Below are 18,841 nucleotides of genomic sequence, written 5' to 3' on the forward strand. Positions count from 1 at the left end.
TTTTGCTCTTTAAAGTTACCTTCCTCTCAGGTCTATTCCATTCTTCACCGATGACCTCCTTGATGGCCGAATGTACTGGAAAAGAGGGTCTGTTAGGCTTCAGATCAAAATATCTGTCAGACTCCTTCTTCTCCCTGCTCTCTTCAGGAATTCTTAACGTGTCTCTGATAAGATAAACCAGTTTATCTACAGACCTGGAATCCAGTGATTTTGAGTCACACTCTTCCTCTTCTTCCTCGGAATAGTCTTCCATCATATCAGATTCCTCTTCTGATTCCACATAGCTTTCCACTCTGGGACGCTTAGAGATAGTCATCTTACTAGAGGCTTTAAACCCTTCAGCAATTGCTTCAGATATCCATTTCTTTAAGTCAGTCTGTGGGGAACTGTCTTTCGCTGCTTCCGTCAGGCAAGATCTGCACAAATTATTCTCTGGAGGAGCCACTTGGTTGCAGTTTGCACATCTGTTAGATTTCTCTCGATATTTTCTGGGAGAATTCTCTTGAGATTTTTCTGGGCTGAAATAGAGGCCAATATGCAATATATTATAGGCCTGTAATGGCACTCTTTTCCCCCTTAAATTAAAAAGAATATATGCGGCTCCCCTATGTCTTCTAGAGTGAGATCTTGAGGCAGAGGGAGAAGCCATCTAGAAAATAATACGCTTATTGCAGAACAAATTTTAATGTAAAATTAAGAAAAAAGGAATGATAAATTTAAAATAGGATTTTTACCTTAAAAACCAGATTCTGGAGGAAAAAGGCAGCTTTCCTTGTCACCAGATGATCAGGGAAGAACCAAGGATCAATTCTGAGTGATTTTCGAATTTTCGATTTTTTGACGCGATATCCCTTTAACCCCTTAAGGACCAAACTTCTGGAATAAAAGGGAATCATGACATGTCACACATGTCATGTGTCCTTAAGGGGTTAAGCGCGCAACTATCCCGCGCATGCGCAGTATCGGCGGCGTCCGGCTACCGTTCTGCGCATGCGCCGGGAATACGAACACAGAAGAGACAGGATCGGAGGAAAGCACAGCCCCTGCCAGCCAGGCTTACACAGATTCAGAAGAATGAAGCAGGTAAGAGGAACAGAAACAAACTAAAAGAGAAATTCATTAGATTGAGCAGAAAACATTAGAGTACTAAGACTCAGACCCTTTTCTTCCAGGGGAAAACCCCAGAACAACTAACAAAATAGAATTATACCAATAAGAAAAAACTTACCCTAGCTTCTCCAAAACACTGACCTCAGATCAGGGGGGTTGGATGCCATAAGGGGAAATTTTTAAGGCAACAGCCGACCGCACATCATGATAATTAGAATAATTTCTCCCATATAGTACAGATACTAATCTGTACTAAACTCAGTTAGTCCTGCCCGTGCAGGCTGTTTACTGAGTTCTTCAGATGAAGAGAGGCTGAACTTCATCTGGAGGCCCATGGTACACATGGGAAGGTGGCCCAAAATAAAATATCCTGTGTGTCCTGAAAGGACAGGAAAAAAGACTGTGGGATAGAAGGAGGAGGGACCTTTTATACCCAGTCTGGTCTGGATTAATTGATTTTGTCCTGTCCTGTTCCTGATTGGGGCGGAGCTACCCATAAGTGATGCAGCCATGCAGGGGCGGACTGAGAACCCTCAGGGCCCCCGGGCAAAATAAATCAAGGGCCCCCTTACAGGCCCCACCCATACTCCGCAGCAAGCGCCACCCATGTCCCGCCTCCAGCCACACCCTACACAATCTTTAGACACAAGGAACAAAAGTGCAATAATCCCTTCAAGGCCCCAGTAGAGACTACAATTGAGGGCTAATGGGCCATGGAGGGGGGTCTTTCTAGCAGAGGCTATCTCAGTGTCCTTTAGAGAGTGTGTTAGAAAGAATCCCCTGCAGGCCCTATTAGAGTCTAATAGGCTTGGAAGGGGGTCTTTCTAACAGAGGCCATCTCAGTGTCCCTGCTGGAAACAGTCGCCTCCAGGCCCCAGTAGAGACTACAATTGAGGGCTAATGGGCCATGGAGGGGGGGAGAATTCTAGCAGAGGCTATCTCAGTGTCCTTTAGAGAGTGTGTTAGAAAGAATTTCCTCCAGGTCCCATTAGAGACTACAATGGAGTCTAATGGGGCCTGGAGGGGGGTCTCTCCAACACTCTGGTTCCTATTCACAATATAGCAACACAACATAGCTGATACCTAGGCCAAGTTGGCTCCTCTTACCTTAATTACTGTTGCTGGCTGGCAGTCTGTGGGCTTGCTGGAAGGATGTGGGCTTGCTGTCTACTGCCGGCAGGCTGTGGGCTTGCTGGCTGCGGCTGGCAGGCTGTGGGCTTGCTGGCTGCGGCTGGCAGGCTGTGGGCTTGCTGGCTGCGGCTGGCAGGCTGTGGGCTTGCTGGCTGCGGCTGGCAGGCTGTGGGCTTGCTGGCTGCGGCTGGCAGGCTGTGGGCTTGCTGGCTGCGGCTGGCAGGCTGTGGGCTTGCTGGCTGCGGCTGGCAGGCTGTGGCTTGCTGGCTGCGGTTGGCAGGCTGTGGGTTTGCTGGCTTTAAGCCTAACTGGTGGCCTGTAGGCTGGCTGGCTGTCTACTGGCCAGCCTGTGGGCTGGCTGGCCTGTGGGTTGGCTGGCTTGCTGGCTACTGGGGCACTCGTAGATTATTTAAAGAAATGATCCATGCACAATAACCACTACTACTCTGTGTAGTCGTTATGGTGCCAGGAGGGCCGGGCCCCCCTCCCAGAGTAAGTAGTCAAACCGTTTAAGAACAGTTTGACAACTTACCTGGGGTCTGCTGGGATATGAGGCTGTAGTAGGGTATAGGAGCAGTGGTGCAATGTGTAAGGGGTGCAGTGTGTGTGAGGGGGTGTAGTGTGTGAATGTGTAGGGTGTGTGGGGCAATGTGTGTACGAGGGGGCTGTGTATGTGTGTGGCAATGTTAGTATGGGGGGCTGTGTGTGTATGGGTGGGCAGTGTATGTGTGTGTGTGTGAGGCAATGTGTGTAAATGTGTATGGTGTGTATGGGGGGCAGTGTGTGAATGTGTATGGTGTGTGGGGGGGCAGTGTGTTTATGGGGCTAAAGTTCACTCTCACCACTGCGACCACCAGGAATACCTGGTGGTCACAGTGTTGAGAGTGAACTCTAGCCCGTAGCTCCAGGGCTAGAGTTTACTCTCGCAAGAGCCGTAACGTTGCCGTGGTAACCGCGGCAACGATCTGTGCTCGCGCAAGAAGGACCCAGAGGAGCTGCAGGCTGAGCTCCCGGGTCCTCTCTTCCTCCCTCCCCTGCCCGCTGCCCGCACGGTGCCTGCGGACAGGGGAGGGGGCAATTGCCCTCCTCTTACTCCCCCTCCCCCTCTTCTTACTCCCCCTTCCTCTTTTTACTCCCCCCTCCCATCTTCTTACCCCCTTTACTCCCCCCCTCTCTTCTTACTCTCCCCTCTTCTTACCCCCTCTTCTTACTCTCCCCTCCCCCTCTTCTTACTCCCCCTTCCTCTTTTACTCCCCCCTCCCACTCTTCTTACCCCCTTCTTACTCCCCCCTCCCTTCTTACCCCCTCTCTCTCTTCTTACCCCCTCCCTCTTCTTACTCCCTCCCTCTTCTTACCCCCCTCCCTCCTATTACCCCCCTCCCTCTCTCTTTTTACCCCCCCTACTCCCCTCTCTCTTTTAACCCCCCCTCCCTCTCTCTTTTTACCCCCCTCCCTCTCTCTTTTAACCCCCCCTCCCTCTCTCTTTTAACAACCCCCCTCTCTCTTTTAACCCCCCCTCCCTTTTAACCCCCCCTCCCTTTTAACCCCCCTCCCTCTCTCTTTTAACCCCCCCTCCCTCTCTTTTTTAACCCCCCCTCTCTCTCTTTTAACTCCCCCCCCCCTCTCTCTTTTTACCCCCTCCCCGTAGCGTGGCCGAGCTGCTCTGCGTCCGCGGTGCCGGCCGGATTGATAGGAAGGTGCACACACTGAGTGTGCACCTTCCTGTCAGTCCGGCCGGGTACAGGAAACAGAAACTCCTGTTCCGCGCGGAACAGGAGTTTCTGTTTCCTGTACCCGGCCGGACTGACAGGAAGGTGCACACTCAGTGTGCACCTTCCTATCACTCCGGCCGGCACCGCGGACGCAGAGCAGCTCGGCCACGCTACGGGGAGGGGAGGTGAGAAGCTGCAGCCGCCTAAGCGCTCTTAAGTGAGCGCTCAGGCGGCTGCAGCATTTAAAGGGGCGGCCGGGCCCCCTGATGGCGGGCCCCCCTCCCGGCCGGGCCCTCGGACCATGTCCGAAGTGCCCGACCGGTTAGTCCGCCCCTGCTGCCATGATTAGCCAGGAAATATAAATAAAATAAATATAAAAAAATAAAAATCCTTCTGCAGCAAAGTAATATCTTGCTCACATTGTATTACTTTACAGAGTTTTGTGTCATCTGCAAACACTGAAATATGACTTTTAATGCTTTTGTCAAGATCATTTATAAACATGTTAAATATAAGGGGTCCCAGAACAGAACCCTGAAGAACTTTACTTGCAACCTCTGTCTAGCTTGAAAATTTACCATTAAGGACAACTCTCTTTATTTGTAAGCCAATGTTCTACCCAAGAACAATAATTTTCATTTAGACCGAGTTTCTTCGAGTTTGAACACTAATCTATTGTGCGAAACTGTATTATATGTCTTGGAAAAATCCAAACAGATCACATAAACTGCAACACTCTGATCTATACTTCTACTTACTTCTTCATAGAATGCAATCAAGTTAGTTTGACATTATCTGTGCTTCATAAAACCATGCAGTTTTTTGCTGATAACCTCGTTCTACTCAAGGAATTCTTGAATTTTACCCCTTAATAACTTTTCAAATACTTTCCCACCACAGAAGTTAAGCTTACTGGTCTATAATTTCCAGACAAGGATTTTGAACCCTTGTTGAATATAGGAACCACATCCACCTTCCTCCAATCCTCCGGAACACTTCCTGAAAGAAAAGAATCTTAAAAGATTAAAAACTAAGGTTCACTTATTTCCACACTTAGTTACTTAAGTACTTGTGGATGAATACAGTCAGGCCCTAGAGTTTTGTTTATATTAACTTTCTTTAGTTGCTGCAGCACCTTGTCTTGAGTTAGCCAATTGCAATTTTTCTGCATGTTTTTTGCAGCAATCATTTGCATATCTATTGCCATAGGATTTTTTCGTAATGTATATGGAGGAGAAATAGTTATTTAAAATGTATGCATTTTCCTGGTCTTCATTAACTAATACCCCCATCACGGTTTTTAGTGTACCTACACATTCATTTTTTGTTTTTTATAATTTATGTAGTTAGAAAATGCTTTGAGGTTGGTGTGCTCTCTTTGGTTATCATTTATTCATTTTGAAGTTTAGCTAATCTAATTGCCTTTATGCCCACATTATTGGCTTCCTTATATCTTTTATAGGATGCCTCTGACTTGTCCAATTTAAAGGCTTTGAATGCCCTTTTCTTATTTTTAATTTCTTGATTCACTTTCCCACTAAGTTACATAGGTTTCAATTTGTTTATTTTATATTTATTACCCAATGGTACATACTGAGAAATGTACCTTTCTAATATTTGTTGGAAGATATTCCATTTATCCTCAGTATTCTTTTCACTAAAGAGTTTATGCCAATCAATATATTGTAAAGCTCCCTTTAACTTTTTGAAATTGGCCTTTTTAAAATTATATGTTCTAGTGTACCCCATGTGGTTTTGTTTTTTTATAGTTTATTTCAAAGAACACTATATTGTGATCACTATTTCCCAAGTGCTCACCTACTTGAATGTTGGTCAAAAAATCTATGTTGTTTGTTAGAACCAGGTCCAAACAAGCGTCCCTTCTAGTTGGTGCTTGTACAAATTGTGACATGAAGGTGTCATTTAACAAGTTCAAAAACCCAATTCCCTTTCCTGAACTAATAGTCCCATTTGTCCCAGTTTATGTCCGGGTTATTAAAATCTCCAATAATTAACATGTTACCCGGGTCTGCAGCTTTCTCAATTTGCTCAAACAGATGTTGCTCCACATCAATATTAACATTAGGTGGTTTATAACATATCCAACGAATAATTGATTTCCCCACTTATGACCCTCCCCCTCTACTACTAGTTTAAAATCTCCTCCAACCTTCTAGTGATCCTGTCCCCGAGCACTGCAGACCCACTCCTGTTTAGGTGCAATCCATCACTGCTATTAAGGTTATATCCAAGCGCAAAGTCGGCCCAGTGCTCAAAAAACCCCAATCCCTCCTTCCTGCACCAAGACTTCAGCCACGCATTGATCTCTCTAATCTTCCGCTGCCTTTCCACTGTAGCGTGTGGCACAGGTAATATCTCGGAGAATACCACCTTGGAGGTTCTTTTCTTAAGTTTGCTATCTAATTCCCTGACCTCATTCTTTAGGACCTTCCATCTTCCACTAACTTTGTCATTCTTTCTGGCCTCCTTTCTGACCTCCTTCAACTTGAGCTATTGCTTCTACAGCTTGTTCCTGGGGATATCATTTGAAGGACCTTCTTAAATTCAAAGATTGGACCTGTGAAATTCTATTCCTGTGAGTTTGACTTTTTGTGTATTCTTTCCATCCAGTCTTGCATATGTCTTCCACTTTTATTCTTCATATTACAAGTCTCCGAGTCTTGTAAAAGTAATTGCCAGATTTTACCTTTAACATGATGTAAAGTCATCAGGTGAATATTATCCCATCCATATTTTTTTTAATCCTATTTTAATGTTTGCGTTGCATTTGTCCGATCCCATTTTGTTTATGTACGATTATTTGTTATTACTGTATTGCCATACAAATGTGATTGTATTACTTTATTTTTTTAATCTTTAAGCTTTAATTTTATGTTATGTTTGTTATTTCTGTGTTGATTGTGAGATTATGTTACACTATTCATTATTTATGATGTTGCCACTTGCCACATCTTTTTCTCTTATTTAAATTTGCCCTCCTTGCCAACATCTTCAGTTCAGAAGTGTTTGAACATTCCACTGTGGATAATTTTTTTCTTCTCCACCATGTTCTTTTTCTACATTGATTATGGACATTTGTTGCATGTTGCATCACCAGAGAGAGAGAAGTTGCCTTAGGTTACATCACTGTTTATACTGTGAAGGATATCCTGATTGGTTAATGATTTTTATAGTTATTTTTAGCATCTTCTATGTAATTTCTATGTACCTGGATTCATATAAAATGTTTTTCTTTTTGCCACTTAGGAGAAAAAAGAAATATTAAAGCATAATTAATCTCGATGACTTCCCACCATGTACATAGCAAAATATGGTAATTAGTGAAATTTTTCTTTGTTTAGTTTACTCATTTATAACAGAGAAAAAAAAAGAATAAATTAACTGATGGTGTATGGGAGTAAAACTACTGTTTAATATTTAGTACATAGGCATCTCTGTACAGAGCATAAGAATATAATATTGCTGAAAGTTGACGAATGAAGGAAAAAGATAAATATCATACTTGCCAGCTGTCTTGGATTTTGTTGGATAATACTTTTTTATAACTATTTGTTCTGTTTAGTTTTTTTCAATGTGTTACCCCAAATATACAAAACAGTGTCTTGTATAATCCATTACAATTTTATAATTTTTAGGGACATATATAAATTATATGGGGAATATAGGCATATACTACTGTATTTAAATATAATTCAGAGAGGGGAAGGGTCTCCTCATGTAACATGTATTTGGAGATGTGGAAGCTGAATCTGCACTTTGTATTTTCTTCATAAAAGCCTGATTCCTCTCTTACAACTGTCATTAGTCCAATACTATCCTTAACTTTTGTGTCACTTTACCCCACTCCCTCTAGCATGTATGCTCATTGAGCAGGGCCCTCAACCCCTCTGTTCCTGTGTGTCCAACTTGTCTGGTTACAACTACATGTTTGTTCGTCCACCCACTGTAAAGCGTTGCGGAATTTGTTGGCGCTATATAAATAATAACATAATAACAAAATAATAATAAATACCAGACTTAAGTGTTAAGGGGGAGTAACCCTTCACTTAATTTAAAATAAAAAAGTGGGCATGGAGCCAGGAGTAACAATAAACAAAAACCTTTATTTAAATTAAGTAAAAATTTAAAATATAATTATTCTTCAAGTTAACAATACAAAAAGTTCATCTAACAGCCTTGAATATCTATTCTACACATTACTCCAGTACTTAAAATGATAGAAGTGACTATTTTAAAGTGTCCACCAGAGGTCTCCCCTTCATTAAACCATTGTTGGTATTTTAATGGACCACAAATGTAGAAAATATGTACTGAATCTATCAGATTACTTCATGCAAATTAAGATTTAAAAATAAAAAAGAAGAGATAAAAAGAGCAAAAACTGTGTTCTCCTATTGACATGTACAAAAAAAGCTGTTCATCTTTCATAATCTCTATCCTATAGTGTTCTCTGTATTTTGCTATTCTTCTGTTGTGCTTTCCAGCTTCTGGTGGTCTGGCCTACAGCTGACAATGTTTGTACAAATTGAACAAGATAGCTCTATCAGGTTTTCACATTATAATTCCAAGATTTTACTATTAACATGACATAGTGCTTTAAACTGTGTTTTTGCCTTCTTTTGGATAGACAGCAAAAAAAAAATGTGAGGAAGTCCGAACTTGATGGACACAAGTCTCTTTTCAGCTATGTAACTATGTAACGTAAAGTCATGATTTTATTAATGACACAGAGGCGAGTATTATGCTTTCTCTTTCTTTAATATTCCTCAGCAGCAAAGCGAAAATTGTAACTTGAAAGAAAATCTGAAAAAAAATTAAACATAACAACTCTGCCTAGTAAAAGGGCACCCAATCAGGATAAACAGTCTTTAAAGTGTCTTGAACTAGCATCCAGCTTCCTCTTCTTTGCCTTCATGACCGAAGACCAGACTTTAACTTGAAACTGTCAACATCAGGAACATCCGCCACATAGGGGAACGACCAAAATGAAATATCAGGCTGTGAAAAGATAGAAGAAAAAATATGGTAAAATCTAAACTCAGAATCTATAGTAACATCAAGATAAATACTAACTCCCTCTGCGTATCTGAAACCACAATGTTGTATACATATAAAAAGCAATAATATAGCATAAACCATCAACCAAACTACCATCACTTACTGTCTGGAGACAAACCCAAATGTAACCAACACCAGGTAAGGTCCCACAACCCATCGGGCGGGTGGGCGGGAATAATACTCACATCCATGTCATTAATAAAATTATGACTTTACGTCATTTTAATAGTAAAATCTTTAAATTTTATTAATGACACGGAGCTCCTATTATGCTAATTCAAAGCTGAGCCACAACTTGAGAAGAAAAATGGTCAAGCAGAATTAAAAGTCTCGGAAGGTCGATTCGTGGTACCAATCTGCCGCTTTCAATATATCATCAAGACGACAACCAATCCTGGAAGCTTTAGACGCCATGGCTCCGCTGACAGAATGCGCGGAGAACATCGAGGTATAAATCCCCGCCAAGGACAGAAGATCCTTGACCCATCGAGCTAATGTGGGCGTAGAAACTGGAAGGAAGGGAGCCAAAACTAAATAAACAGTTGACACAAATTTGATGAGCGCAACATCCAAGTACGTTGCAGATAAGATCGAAGACAAGCCACTGGGCACAGGGAAGGTTGAACGGAAATACCTCGGGTAGGAGATTACCTTCGTAGCTAACTTAGTGCTCCGAGATATGTGGAACGATACTCCTTCTGGGGTAAAGGATATCGCGTTCCAGTCCAAAGCTCTAACATCCAATATCCTTTTACAGGAGAGCAAACAAAGAAGCATGAGCAGCTTCCACGACAGGTGTTTCAGGGACAACTCTTCATTCGGTAACTAGGAATCCAAGAAGTGCAACACCACATTGACATCCCAGAAAGATGAGTATATGGCTCTCGGGGGCCTAGAGAAATGGATACCTTTTACTAACCTAACAACAAAAGGGTGTTGTCCGATCGGGGAACCATCCAGACCATGGTGCCCCGCAGAAATAGCCGACCTATAGACGTTAACAGTACGGTAGGCCTTTCCCGATTTGAAAAGTGATGTAAAGAAATGCAGTATCCTATTCAGAGAGGCAGAAACTGGATCCAACAACCTTTCCATGCACCAGCTAACCCACACGTGCCATGCGGAACTAGGCGGATCTAGACCCAGGTGCCCAGGCGTTGTCCAAGAGTTTTGTAGTTGCCTGTGGAACGTCGGTGGGTGACCGGCGACTCCGGAAATTAGCCATGCCGTGAGTTGGAGCAATCCCTGGCCTATCAATCATTGCAGAGTTTCCATCCAGATCCACGAGTAAGTCCGGCCTCGTCTGTACCATCCGCGAAAAATCTAACAACATTTCCAGAAGTCGAGGAAGCCATGGTTGAGCTTGCCACATCGGAACCACTATCACCAACAAACAGTCTTGTCTGCACAGGTACCATAACATCCGAGAAATCAGGTTGAACAGAGGGAAGGTATAGTGACGAGAAGGAGGCCATGTCTGCAGGAAGGCATCCACTCCCAGCGCTGCTGTATCCGGCCGCCAACTGTAGTATCGGGACAATAGGGTGTTCAGCTTGGATGCGAACAGATCCACAATCATTCCAGCCATTGAAAGGTCGACCTGAGCAGGTGCCATTCCCTGGAATCGTGCAGGCATCTGGAGTTCCAATCCGCCTACGTGTTGTCCAGTCTCGGGATGTGCTCGGCCGTCACTGACATATCATTGCAGAGACAGAATTGCCAAAATCTTTTGCCAGGTTCGCCAACTGCTTGGTTTCCCAGGTTCACCTCCCAGGTGATTGATATACCGGACCGTGGACACATTGTGCATGCGGAGCAGTATACAACAGTATACAACAATTCCCCATAATCGGACAGAGACTGCGAATGGCGAATTATCCTGCCAGCAGCTCCACGCAATTGATGAGAAGCCTGGATTCATCCATGGACCACCTGCCACCCATGGAGACATCCTGCAACACGTGCCCCAGCCGTGTAAACTGGCATCTGATTCGATGATCAGATCCAGAGCGCTCCCGAATATTGCTTAACCGTTCCACGCCTCCATGTGATCAAGCCACCATGTCAGTTCCTCTCGTGACTCCACATCCAAACTCAGTTCGGATTGGTACGAATGACCCGACTTTAGATGAGAGCCCTTCAGTCATTGTAAAGCACAGTAGTGCAAGGGTCCCAAGAGGATTTGAGCTCTGAGGAATGCCACCACAGTGTCACGTCTAAACATTTGTTATGAAGGAACACAACTGCAGATTTCGTATAGTTGAATTTTTATTAACGAAAGTAAAAGGAAAAGACTTTAATTCCAATTTACAGGTACTGAAGCCTTAAGTAGTAAATGATAACTGAAGTCCACAGTTACAGGCACTGTAGCTTTAAGTAGTAAACGATAGTAAATTGCAGACACTGAATCAATAAAGAGTCTCTTAGTAGAATCAACGGTTTAGGTGATAAGCAGTCACAATAGCTGTTCCATAGACTTTAACCGAAGCAAGACAGATGCAGCTAACTGAGATAAAGTATGAGTTGAAGTTAGCTGTAACGGTTTTGTATTATCGAAGGATTTTGGAGACAGGAAATAACAGCTTGAGATGCAATGCTTATCACAGAGGTTTTACTTAGCTTCCGGCACATAGAACACTGGTTCCCGAGATCTCCTCAGAGGCGTTTATCCTGGATGGAGAGTGTTAAGCTTTTAGTTGTTGATGAGGAGAGGTGAAGGGAACTTGCAGAGTCTTTCAGTCCGGTCTGGTAACAGAGGTTTTCACAACGAAGTTGTAGCCGGTTCGTGAGTACGGAACGTAGTTCAATAATCCAGCCTTGATCAGCTGGTGCAGTCAGATTAAATAGGCAGACCTTCATACAGGGGTGTGGCTAGGCTCCGTGGAACCAGGAAGTAAGAGGATACCATAGTTAAGGCATTACAGTACCCCCTCTCTAATGAGCAACCTCTGGGTGCTATTGAGTTGGCTTAGAAGGGTTATGCTTGTGAAATTTGGAAATCAATTTATTAGCATGAACAACAGAGGAGTTTTCCCATGTATCTTCATCAACACCATATCCTTTCCATCTGATGAGGTATTGTAAGGAGCCACGATGGATCCTTGAATCCAGTATACTTTGAATTTCGTATTCTTCTTCACCCTGGACCAATATGGGATCAGGAGAAGTAGTGACATTTCTTTGGAAAGGGTCAGGATGATAAGGCTTTAGCAATGACACATGTTTGGATCTTTGGCATACAGAACAGGAATTGACATAAGATTCAATAGTTTGGTCTTGACGAGGCCACCAATAGTATCTTTTAGACAATTCAAGGGTCTTTTTCATACCTGGATGACCTGCCAGAGGAGAATCATGAATAATTTCAAGTACTTTAATTCTGAAAGAGGGAGGTACATAAATCCGGTCTTTAAAATAGTAGAGACCGTTTTTCTTGGATAATTTACTTGATTTAGGAAGTTCAAGAGCGTCTTCACTGAGACCTTTAACATCGTCGATAAGAGAAGATAGGATTCCAATGACTGTAGGAGGAGGAGACTCCAGTTCGGTGTCAGAACAACATGAGGTTTTAGCTGGTTCTTTCGTAGACTGGAGAATTGGAATACGTTGCAAGCATGTTTTCTTGCAATAATCAGAATCAAATGCAAGAGAGAAGGGAAACCATGAGATTTGAGGGTTGTGGTTCCTTAACCAGTTGATCCCTAATATAATAGGAAATAATGGTGATGAGATGACATCAAATATAAGACTTTCCGTATGAGTATGATTGATGGTTACTTTTAGAGTATTGGATTCATGAAGTATTGGTCCCGATGAGATGAGGGACCCGTCAATCACTTTAACAGGTACAGAAGTTCTTTTACGAACACAAGGAATTTTATTCTTTGTTACAAAGGCTGAGTCGATGAATACTCCATTTGCACCGGAATCGATAACAGCCTTGGTTATAATTCTTTTATTGTCCCACTGTAATACAAGAACGATAGGGGACATTTGAGTATTTGCTGTAGAGGGAAGTACACTTAGGATGGAAGAGGCATGAGACTGCCTTCTGCCTTTTATCCGTTTCAATGAAGGACAATCAGAGACTAAATGAACTTGAGAGGCACAATACATGCATAGGTTTAATTGACGTCTTCGATTTTTCTCTTCAGGAGTGAGGGGACTTCTTATTATCCCTATTTCCATAGGTTCACTTGGTATGGAAGTCTTATCTGGAGCTTTTGAGGGAGTGAAAGGTTTGCGGTCTTTTGAATGTGAAAGGGCTTTTTCGGCATTTCTTTCTCTTAATCTTCTGTCAATGCTGATTGATAGGCGAATTCGAGCGTTCAAATTAGTAGGGAGTTCTGTTCTAGATAATTCATCTTTTACAGCTTCCGATAAACCAATTCGAAATTGGTTGCGCAATGTGATGTCATTCCATTGCGTTTCTATAGCCCATCTTTTGAATTCAGCAATGTAATCTTCAACGGGTCTATTTCTTTGCTGTAGTGTTCTGATTGTTAAATCAGCTGTAGTTTGTTTGTTAGGATCTTCATAGAGAAGAGACATGGCTTCAAAAAATTCATCCAGTGAATCTAAAATGGGGTCATCGTTTTCCAGAAAGGAATGAGCCCATGACATAGGTTCACCTCTTAGAAAGGAAATAACCGAACAAACTTTAGTTCTTTCTGTAGGATAGGATCTAGGTTTCAAAGCAATTAAAAGTTTGCAAGAGTTGAGGAACTCCCTGTATCTGGAACGATCTCCATAGAACTTTTCAGGGTTACACACAGCAGGATCACTAGCCGAGTGCAGAGTAGTATGAGGAGTATGAGTTTGTAAATCTCTGATATAAGTGAGAAGTCTTTCATTAGTAACTTGCAGGTCTTGCACACTTTGGGCTAGTGCATTAACTCTTTGATTCAGCGTAGCTATAGTAGAATCGAAATCTGCTGGATCCATTACAATGGCTGGATTATTCTGTCACGTCTAAACATTTGTTATGAAGGAACACAACTGCAGATTTCGTATAGTTGAATTTTTATTAACGAAAGTAAAAGGAAAAGACTTTAATTCCAATTTACAGGTACTGAAGCCTTAAGTAGTAAATGATAACTGAAGTCCACAGTTACAGGCACTGTAGCTTTAAGTAGTAAACGATAGTAAATTGCAGACACTGAATCAATAAAGAGTCTCTTAGTAGAATCAACGGTTTAGGTGATAAGCAGTCACAATAGCTGTTCCATAGACTTTAACCGAAGCAAGACAGATGCAGCTAACTGAGATAAAGTATGAGTTGAAGTTAGCTGTAACGGTTTTGTATTATCGAAGGATTTTGGAGACAGGAAATAACAGCTTGAGATGCAATGCTTATCACAGAGGTTTTACTTAGCTTCCGGCACATAGAACACTGGTTCCCGAGATCTCCTCAGAGGCGTTTATCCTGGATGGAGAGTGTTAAGCTTTTAGTTGTTGATGAGGAGAGGTGAAGGGAACTTGCAGAGTCTTTCAGTCCGGTCTGGTAACAGAGGTTTTCACAACGAAGTTGTAGCCGGTTCGTGAGTACGGAACGTAGTTCAATAATCCAGCCTTGATCAGCTGGTGCAGTCAGATTAAATAGGCAGACCTTCATACAGGGGTGTGGCTAGGCTCCGTGGAACCAGGAAGTAAGAGGATACCATAGTTAAGGCATTACACACAGGCTTCATGATTTTTGTGAAGCACAAGGGAGCAGATGACAGTCCAAAGGGTAAACCGGTAAATCTTCATCGCTGCCCTTTCCAGTGATATGCAGCAAGTCTCAGTGCTTTTTCACTATGGGATAGTCAGTCAAGTGTCCTTGAGTTCCAGTTTGACCATCAAATCTCCCGGTCTGAGAAGATCCCTGAGCATTCCCATTCCGTTAGATACAAAAATGGAACGCCAATAGCCAGACATTTATGGGAGCATCGCTCGGGTTGATCTCAGGATTTACGATTTGCAGGAATCGAACACGTGAGACTTGACCAAAGAGGGGGGGACCTAGATCGCCTCCTGAAACAGAGGGAGTGCTTTTAAATTTTCAAATTGAAGACTCTGGCACCCTTAGGCTTAAATGAAGGGTTCACTTATACCCCATTTTTACATTAGGCGATTCATTTAATTGATCACTTTTGCCAGTGTGCCTACTTATTCTTCTGCTCTGAAGAATACTTAGAATAAGTTTGTGTAAGTGGTGTAGCCTTTTTACACCCAATCTGTATGTAAATATGTAAATACTTTATATTGTCATTATTGCCAAAGTTGTTTTATACGTATATTCGAGCTTGATAATGCGCCATCAATAGGATTCCTGTAAATAACTTTCTGTATACACTTGTAATCACCTCCTCTCTTCCCTTTCCCCTCCCTCCCCCATTCCCTCTGCAGCCATACATTAGAGTATACCCTATTTGTTCTCCCAATATTAGGGCTTTTCCTTACTTTTCCTCAGGAACTCTTTCGAGACCAGATAAGGGGTTTAAGGGTCCTTAGTAATTCAATTTTGCATTGGAGCTACCTGTGTTAGCCTAGTGCATGTAGACGTTTATGTTGGATCCATTGATATCGCTTTTATCACACTTATATTAATTACAGATAGGTACTCTATTGGTAAGGTCTATTTTGCATCAGGGAGAAAACAGCTTTTTCGACTGTCCTTAAGTGACTGAACAGGTAAAGAAGTTGATCTATTACGATATTCTCATTACGATCGGACTCGAGAGTAAAATTGCTTGTACATTATTGGCCTAATTATGTACCTATTATACCTCCCAGACATAAGAGGGGGGTACTCTTCTGGCAAGACCTGAGTGGTCTTACTTGTTTACTCATTTTGTGAGCCCGATCGTATTAATATTTAAGATACAGATCTCATTCTCCACAACCCAGGGATACTTATATTCCCCTTCTGTACACTAGCTTCATGATCTAGAGGTGATGCGTATCATCATTAAAGGGAGAATACTTATTAATGTTGCCAATTCAGTTACAATATTGCTTATTCCGGCATAATTACAAGTAAAGACAGACATGACACACACTCTCCACGCCCCCATTCTGGTCCGATAGGTGGATTTACTACTAGGGGCGTGGACTCATATTTGGCACCGACATTTAAAAGTTCCATCGTGGGGGGGCTCTTTTCACTAGCCCCAGACGAAGGCGCACTTAGCAGTGCAGAAACGCGCGTCGGGCGTTTCATACGATTTTTTCTTTTTTACTTTTTAATTTGGTGTGGTGTGGGGTGTTATTGTGTAGGACTTTATTAGTACTTATTATTTAGCTAGTTTGTACTAAGGAGGCAGTTAGCAGTTAGTGGCTGTGGACCTAAAATCCGATTCATGCTAGGTCCCTTCTAACTACACTGGTAAATGAAGACTCTAAAGATAGCGTTGTGTATGTCATGTACTGACTTAGGGAACTTGCCCTGACTAAGCAGCTTCTGTATTTGCTGGGGTTAGGGGAGTCATACCCTGCAGCAACTTAAGGAGGTATATCTGCTGCGTGCACGATCATGATTTAATCGCACTCTTCATAATCCCTCTCACGCTTTAATTTTGATCTCTCCTCTGGGACACTACTGATATACTGATACAGTTTTGCCACCAAAACAAGAGTGGTTAACACTACCAGCAACACTTTGTGGTTCTATGTGGATATAGGCAAACTTACCTTGTCCACTCCCAGTATAGAGACAAACCTGCCCCTACTGTTAGACATTTAGTGGACATGCCCCTCTACATGTACCAAGCAACTAATTAAGGATTTCCCTCAGCACTGGTTACATGTGAGGGTATTGTCTTGTAGGACTTTATTAGTACTTATTATTTAGCTAGTTTGCACTAAGGAGGCAGTTAGCAGTTAGTGGCTGTGGACCTAAAATCCGATTCATGCTAGGTCCCTTCTAACTACACTGGTAAATGAAGACTCTAGAGATATCGTTGTGTATGTTATGTACTGACTTAGGGAACTTGCCCTGACTAAGCATCTTTTGTGCCTGCTGGGGTTAGGGGAGTTATACCCTGTAGCAACTTAAGGAGGTATATGTGCTGCATGCATGATTATGATTTAATCGCACTCTTCATATTCCCTCTCCTGCTTTAATTTTGATCTCTCCTCTGGGACACTACTGATATACTGATACAGTGTTGCCACCAAATAAGAGTGGTTAACACTACCAGTAATATGTTGTAGTTCTATGTGGATATAGGCAGACTTACCTTGTCCACTCCCGGTATAGAGACAAACCTGCCCCTTCTGTTAGACATTTAGTGGACATACCCCTCTACATGTACCAAGCAACTAATAAAGGATTTCCCCCAGCACTGGTTACATGTGAGGGCATTGTCTTTTAGTTCTTTTGTTTATACATTGTTCCTACAACTTTATCTGTTATTTTGGGGTTTCTTTTTTATTGGTATTTAACTTGAAGCTCTTTAATTAAAAAGACTATCCAACATTTTTGGGTTCCTATTTTGGAACTATTTTTTTGGGGGCGCGTACCTGTTTCCAGTTTCTGGACGATTTTGCCCGGCCAGTGGCTCTTTTGTGTTGCGCAGTGCTAACGTGCCATATTGGACCGCCATAGGCAAGTCAGTCAGGGCAGGTACAACCTGCATCAGTGAGAGAGGGGACGTATGTTTAGATTTGGTTCGTGCTTTACGGGCCACAGGGGTCGTCAATTCAGCGTGGGCTGGTAGTAAAGGCGGTGAGCCTTGGGGCTGCATAAGTGCTTGCACCAGCGATTGGGAGAGGGAGGAGGACACAGTCCCCATTGCTGAGGCCAGGGCCCTCTGAATGGACCCAGCTATAGTGGAGTCCAGGAGGGCCTGGAACTCCTGGGAAGGCATGAGGCCTGCACCCCCTGTTATAGGAGGAAGGAAGGGGTCAGGGTTGGAATAATTAGGGCCCTAAGCCCCTTCTCTGTGTGCTTGCATTTGTATGGCAAGAAAAAAAGCACAGGGGTGAGCAAATAGCAATGATACCAGGCACCAGGGAGAAGGCCCAATCCTAGGGTACACTAATCCAGAGGGAGGGTCGGGCACTATGTTTAAACTGCAATTGGATAGATGTTTAAACTGCAACTGGATACATACTTGCAAAAACATAACATACAGTGATATAATTTCTAATTAGTGAGGTCATAGCTGCTTGATCCAAGGAGACATCTGACTGCTATTTTGGGGTCAAGAAGGAATATTTTCCTAGTTTGTTGCAAAATTTGAAGCGCTTCAGACTAGGTTTTTTACCTTCTTTTGGATCAACAGCAAAAACATATGTAAGGAAAGCTGAGCTTGATGGGCGTAAGTCTCTTTTCAGCTATATAACTATGTAACAAACCAAAGAATAGTAGGATAACTAAGGTAAGAAAAAACTACCTAACAGAACTACACCCCAGCAATTTTTACCTTGGCTTGTCTACTGCTTTGTTTAGTTAGATTAAACCTGCTGGTGTCTTTTTTCGTGTTTAGTCCATCCACCATAATGTCTTATAGTACTTTTTTCTCTCCCTGCCTTTATTTGCAGTCAGTAATCCTATGCTTACCTGTACCTAATCTCATTGGTTCTGTTAAAGATGAAGACATATGGCAAAGATGAAGAGTAGGAGTCAGAGGACATCTAGTGCCATCTATGAGCAGGTTTAAAGAAAAAGGAGGTCTTAAATGGACATTGGAGTCATACTGTGGGCATCAACATAACATAAGTGCATTTGATTAATTTTGGTCTCATGTCCAGATTTTTCTCTGAATGAGCCAGAATTATGTCTGGATTTCAGCTGGACCTGAAATCACAAGCATCATGAACAG

The sequence above is a fragment of the Pelobates fuscus genome, chromosome 5 (genome assembly GCF_036172605.1).
Source record: "Pelobates fuscus isolate aPelFus1 chromosome 5, aPelFus1.pri, whole genome shotgun sequence".
NCBI classification, from domain to species: Eukaryota; Metazoa; Chordata; class Amphibia; order Anura; family Pelobatidae; genus Pelobates; species Pelobates fuscus.